This window comes from Lactuca saligna, chromosome 1, assembly GCF_052625555.1.
Source record: "Lactuca saligna cultivar CGN05327 chromosome 1, ASM5262555v1, whole genome shotgun sequence".
Lineage (NCBI taxonomy): Eukaryota > Viridiplantae > Streptophyta > Magnoliopsida > Asterales > Asteraceae > Lactuca > Lactuca saligna.
Genome location: NC_136417.1, coordinates 81,628,346 through 81,634,966, shown reverse-complemented (window position 1 = coordinate 81,634,966; position 6,621 = coordinate 81,628,346). Strand labels below are relative to the sequence as shown.

The 6,621-nt window shown below is 35.3% G+C and overlaps 1 long non-coding RNA gene across 1 annotated transcript; it reads right to left on the bottom strand.

The window, feature by feature from the left end:
- Nucleotides 1-3,000: 3,000 nt before the first annotated feature.
- On the bottom strand, nucleotides 3,001-3,628 carry LOC144999796 (uncharacterized). The gene is made up of 2 exons (XR_013661007.1): nucleotides 3,250-3,628; nucleotides 3,001-3,120 (listed from the first exon to the last, which is right to left on the bottom strand). It is a non-coding gene; the product is annotated as an uncharacterized LOC144999796 (long non-coding RNA).
- Nucleotides 3,629-6,621: the final 2,993 nt, after the last annotated feature.

Here is a 6,621-nt window from a genome sequence, read left to right as displayed (position 1 = left end):
GCTTATGAATATGAATTTGAGCATTGGATTAAACCCACGCTCACTTGGATCACTCCATGAATTGTATCACGAGTGATTGGTGAGACGATAACATCTTATATTCTTGAAACCGAGATGTGTGAGTTGTATCTTGTTAATCGGTTGCACATTGATAATATGTAAACGCACTAGTAACTTGGTGTTATAAAACATATTGTTGTGTGTGATTTGATGAGTGAGTGCAAGCAAGCATTGTATCAAAGTTTATCCGTTCCTTTTATCCAAAGAAGGATAAAAGCGATATCTTTAGGTCCCTCGATGATTTAGTGATGAAAAACGTAAATGCTCGGCCGGGCTAGGGCTAATTTGATTTGTTCAATTAGTCAGTCGTCATAAATTGGGAATCAAGAAATGGTACAAAGAGAATGATTTGAAATCATGTCTCATACGATATCTAGAATGGAGGAATATATGATCCCTTATCTAAAGGACACGCGTATCTGATAGAATCAGAGTTGACAGCAGCTTTGGAAAGCTATGATTGCAGATCAGGATATGAAGTCGTACGCATAATAGGTATTAGACTTATCCAAGTGGGAGACTGTTGGATTAGTGTCAAAGTCCATAACTATTTTGGTATGTACTTGATCCGATGGTGCATGGTCCTTTTGGGTTGCCTTCACCAAAGCAACTTGATAGGATGAATTATGGAGAGAAAGGATTAAATATGATTTATTAATATATTGTGGGAATAATATATTAAAGGAGAAATCATATTGTTTAATTAATATTAGTTAGTAATTAATTGGTAATTAGTTTTGTGACTAAAAGAGATTAATTAAACTTAAGGGATTGGAATTGTAATTATAAGATAATTACAATTTGGGCCATGGATTGCCTTATTTTACCAGGTGGACGAATTCTATGGGGGAAGTCCATATGAAATCGTCCAAGGCCTTAAGGAAAGGGCTCCATGGGTTGCTTAGGGCTTAAGCATCCAAATTAGGGTTTCCTTGTTAGATAACCCTAATTGCCTCACTATATATAGATCCCTTAAGGACCAAAAATGTGCTAAGCTTCTTGCTAGGGTTTCACATGAGTTTTGGTAGCCTCCATCGTCTCTCCTCTTCATCCTCTTGCTTATGGTGTTTGTAAACCATTAGAGGAGTGACACTTGTGACTCTAAGCCTTCCAAAGTCAATACAAGGAATTTGGGATGGTTATTGCTACATAACAATCAAGGTAACATTATAAACCTATTCTCATGTTAATATGATTATTTGAATGCTAGAATTTGTGTTTATAGTCTTGGATAACTTGCATGTATAATAGAGAAACCTAGATCCAAGCATTAGGGTTTGTATGAGCAAATAGGATGTTCTTAGGACCAAAACCCATCATGGAGAACTTACTTTAGAAAACTCTAGGGAAGATTTGAGAATTTTGCTTCCAGCAAGATCCTTAACTTTGTTCTTGGGAGGAGTAGGTGAGAGAATAGGAGAAAAGTGAGAGGGAAATGTGAAAAGTCCAAATTTCCTTCTACTATCGTGCTTAAGAGTAAGAAAAGGGAGGGAATCCTTGGGGCATGGGGATATGATGGTCCAAGCTTTGTTATTTGGTGGGTAAAGCATGAGATACTGTGATTTGCATGGGAAATGAGAATTTCATCAAATCACAAAGTCAACCTAATTGTCCTTATCTTGATTTAGGATAAGATCTTCCTAAATCCCAAACTTTTATTTTATGAAAATATGATTTAAATAATCAAATCTGGCATAAAATAGAGGTTTTAGGGGTCTCAATTAAGAAAAACACGAGTTCGGTGTCCCGATTTCTATTTCATTTTCCTTTTCTTCTATATATATGTTCACTATCTAAACAACCTTTCTAACTGTATGTATGCATGTGTTTAACTATTTGTATGATCAATTGTCCCGATTGTATGTGTTTAACTCAAATTTAATGTTTCTGCCTTTTTCATCACCAACATATTTTCCGGTCGTGACTTTCCAAAAGCCACAACTGATGATTGATTGGTTGCCTATTTTTTATTCCAAATACTAACTGGAGCTACCCATCTTATCATCAGGTTGGAGTGGCTACGTTTCAATTGAGTCCGACTTTATTTCTCCTTTTTGAATACATTGAAATGGGCAGCTTATATCATAACACAGAGACACTCCTGAACTTCTACGATTTAATGGCAATTAGTATCCCTCCTTACAAGCTAGCACCTAATGTTATGGTTGGGGTATCAATACATTAATTTGTTGCTATTTTTTCAGGTTTTCTTTGAATGCTTTTTACAAGCATTAAGTTTTTTTTTTTTTGGTATTATATATATTTTAAAAAAGATGAAATTTTCAAAGTTGTTTTACTTTACAGACCCGTGTTGTATATTTTTTATAACCTAGGAAGAAAAATAGTAAGAGGTATTACCACATCATGTCTCTCACATACATATGGAGATGGTAACAACCTATAACTTAAGGTATGACCAACTTACCCCTGAATATTGTGGTCTGATCTATTATGTCCATTTATCATCGGATCAAGGAAAATGGTGGTTGAAATAAGCTGAATCATACAAAGAAAAGATGGTCAAAGTCTAATATCGGTTCAGATCGGTTAGGATGATTATTGGACCTTAGATTATGGTATTTCTTTCTTTACTTGGTCGTGTGGGTGTGGGTGCATTAGTTGATCGGTAGAAATTTTTTTCTTCTTTTTCTTGATGTCTAGGTAATTCCAAGTTAAAAGCTTCTTTAACTTATCACATTATCTGGACTAGTGAGTGTATAGTGAAGGAGAAAAGTAAATGGTTCTCATACTTTCATACAGCCTAAAGAGCCAAACATGTTCGTTATCCTTTGTTAAATACCTACCTTTGATATTCAAATGAGTGGATATAGAAGAATATTTTCATGAGATCAGTCTTTATTTTGTTTAAGTATGATGTTGTAAGAAAATGATATTCAGAAAAAATAATTTACTGAAAAATATGTTGTTCAATTAGTGAAATATGAAAACTATGTTCAAATTAGAAAAAAGACAATCTGTTTACAACATCACCTCCCATCACTGTTTACAACACCCACCACCATTCACCACATTCCCTCTCCCTCCATCGCCCCTCCTTTCCTGTCAAGAACCAAAACCAAACACCCACTTGAGCCTATCGATTTTGTAACAAAAGCAAATCCAAATATCTATTTTGTTCATTCCATAGATTCATGTTGAAACAAAAAAATCCCAACAGAAACTTTTTACCTGTTGTTGATCAGAACTACCAGAATGAGGGGGAAAGCATGGCGATTGTAGAGCAAACACCACGGAGACCTCGTTGCCCTCCTCGCCATCTTCCTCTTCTGTTCCCAACGACCCCAGGCCTCCGAAGGTCTCACCTCGTCGCTACCGCTGCTCGCGACACTCATGGAAGGTTACTTTTCTTCGGTCTATTCTCCTCCTTCGGTTCAGCCAAGCACCGGAGCCGTCTCCCTCTTCGTGATCGGCCGCGTGCCTGCGGGCTTCCTTTTCGCCATCTGATTTGGTTGCTCCCGTATCACCTTTTCCTTCGTTGCGCGATCGACCTTTCCTCTTCACACTTCTCGTCGCCTTCATTTGTACTGCCGTTCCTTTTTCTATTATCCCGATCAAACAAAAGACACAAACAGAAAAGCCCTAGAAATCCTTTTAACTTCGATAAAATAACCAATAAACCCCCCTGGTGCAACCTTCTTTAAAAATAAGCTCCAATCCCTTTTAAAAATGGCAAAAATACCCTTACTATTTAAACCCTTATTGAAAATCAGTCCAAACCCAAATCCTCCAATCCATTTGTTTAAAACAGTCCTATTTATCTAATTAAATTACCAAAAAGCCCCTATGCCTTAGTAAAATTACAAATCAGCCCCCAATAGTTTAAATTCGTTACAAAATGGTCCCGAGAGTATTTCAAAGTTGAAGAATGGTGGATTTGCAATTTTAGATGACAAGTTTCTCAAAACAAAACGAATTCGAACAAATTGAATTCACACTTCAAGTTGAGTGTTTACGACACCTTTTTAATATTTTATTAATTTGGGGGGGGGGGGGGGGGGGGGGGAAGGGGAGGGGCTGGGGGATACATGTGCCCAAATATTTTGTTTATACAAATCAATTTCATTTTTATGCAAAAATACGATAAACCTAGTTTAGAAAAATATTATAAATTAACAATTTACCATATTGGTATGAATAAACTAGTGTAAACTTCCACATATGTATTATGGTTATTCTATTGTGAAATAACCATTTCACACAACAAATACTACACAATATAAAAATATAAGTTTTATGTGACATTGTATATTATGACAAGCACGATATAACACTTTGTAGTATCTCAAGGATTCGAGCAATTACTATTCATGTATATTTATATGTTTAAATGCATAAAGTTTATACATGTACATATGCTCATTACTTTGAAACATACATCTTTCTAAAAGCAAGTACATTACACTTTTATATATATACCAAACATACTTGACATTTATAAACTTTATACAATGATATTCATTATGTCTAGTGACTTAATGACAATTAAGTTTGGGCTGGGAGTTGTTCACAAACTTTTTAGTTAAGGGCTTTTTAGTGAGATGTTATTCATTAACTGAGTTTAAATACTTAGAATACCCACACTACTGTAACCGTTAATCTTCGGAGTTAGATACATTTGTTTAGATTTATACGAGGTTGACATCCCCACCTATGGTTGCTAGCTATAACCTTCGACCGATCAATCGAAGTAGGTGATAAGTGTCTACAATCATTACTAGTGTGAATTATGAGCATTAATTTGTCATGCGGAATTAAAGAACACATAAAGAACATGATGATTCAGGTGTTTATGAGATGAATTCGATCATGAAAGGTGTTACAAAAAAGTATAAGCTAGATCTAGATAAAGAAATAGCTCACACTAACACTCTCAATGTTACATCTTTCAAGTATACCTCTACAAGTGTATGAACCCACCTTATATAGAGGTGTTTACATCTCTCTCTCTCTCTCTCTCTCTCTCTCTCTCTTTCTCATGTCACAAGGCTACTCTACCACATGCAAGTGGGTTTATAAAAGTCAAACCATTTACAAGTTCAAACATGGATAACTTTGTACCCAACATTCTCCACCTCAAAGTTAGGAATGGATGACCCGCTTCAAATCTTTCAAATTCGAGCAACTTCAAGAACTGGGCCTCAAACGTGACACATGTAAAGATGAACTTCAAATCTTAAATTCTTCAATGATTTTGCCAATCTAGGTTCTAGAGTGTGAGATCATACAAATTGATCATCAAAAGATAATTAGGAGTATCCATATCTCCAAAAAATTATCCAAAATTTAAGCATAAATACACACCCCAAAAATCTTCAATAAACCCAAACCCATCATGAACCGGGAAAATCCAAATCACTTATGAATCTCCAATCGAATCATTTCATAAACTTTAAATGCTTGAGGTCACTTCGGTCTTCAAGTACAAGTAATATGAAAAGTTCTACTTTCGAATTTCCATATCTAAATCTCTCCCGCTTTTTATAATTGAAAAATTATAAAACCAAAAAGCGAATGAGAAAACGCGCAATTCATAATTTTTCTATCCAAAACTCCCGCTTAACACATGAGAAATATTTTGCTTAAAACCGAAAAACCCAACAAATATTCAATTTTCGAATTCATTCACAGACCATCTTTGACAAAATTTCATAAATTTGGGTAGAAATTGTCAAATTCAAAATTTTGCAGTGACCCGGTGCGCCCAAAACAGCCAAAAATGCGAAACTCTACCCCAATTGCGAAACTGGGTAGAAATTGATAGATCGCATTAACTGCAGAGTCCTGTTTCGAAAATATACCCATTTCTCAGATTTTTCAGCCCAATTACGAAGTTGGGTAAATTCTGTCAAATCTTCAAACTTCAGGGATGCGAAAGTAAACCCCATTCTTCACAAATTTGTCCTTATTTTGAAGTTGGATTAAAACTATCAATTCGTTTAAAGAGTAAGGACCATTTTCAAAAATGTCTTTATCTTCCCCATTCGTGGTACAGGAACGAATTCTAGCCTTCCCAACACATTCACAACCGTTCGAAATTATCAAACAACCCTTCGAAACAACATCACTTCGCTTTGTTAATAAACCATATGTCTTCCCTTTTAGCAAATTTCCATCGACCATCGACTCTTGGTAATGACCCCCGAACCTTCTATCTAAAGGATCCTCTACATCAATAACTCATATGATCCCTCGACATCAAAGTTATTGACGAACCCTTTGACCATTACATGTCAATACACAAATCAAGCCTTTGAAATTATACCTTCTCATCCTTTGCTTTTAATTTTCAATCCAAATCAATTCAAGCTATTATACTTCCATCTCGATATAAATCCTTCGTTCTCAATGTGTAACAATCAATATTATGTTGGGACTATAGTCATCAAAACAAAATCAGTAATCAAACAAGATCGATTCCTTCACACATTGAAATCAAATCATTCATTGTAACAAAATGAATTTAACTTCAAGCCATTCGCTTTTCAAGTCTCGTTCAAGAAGAAAACAGGAACGAAATTACAATGTTCATCATCAAGAACA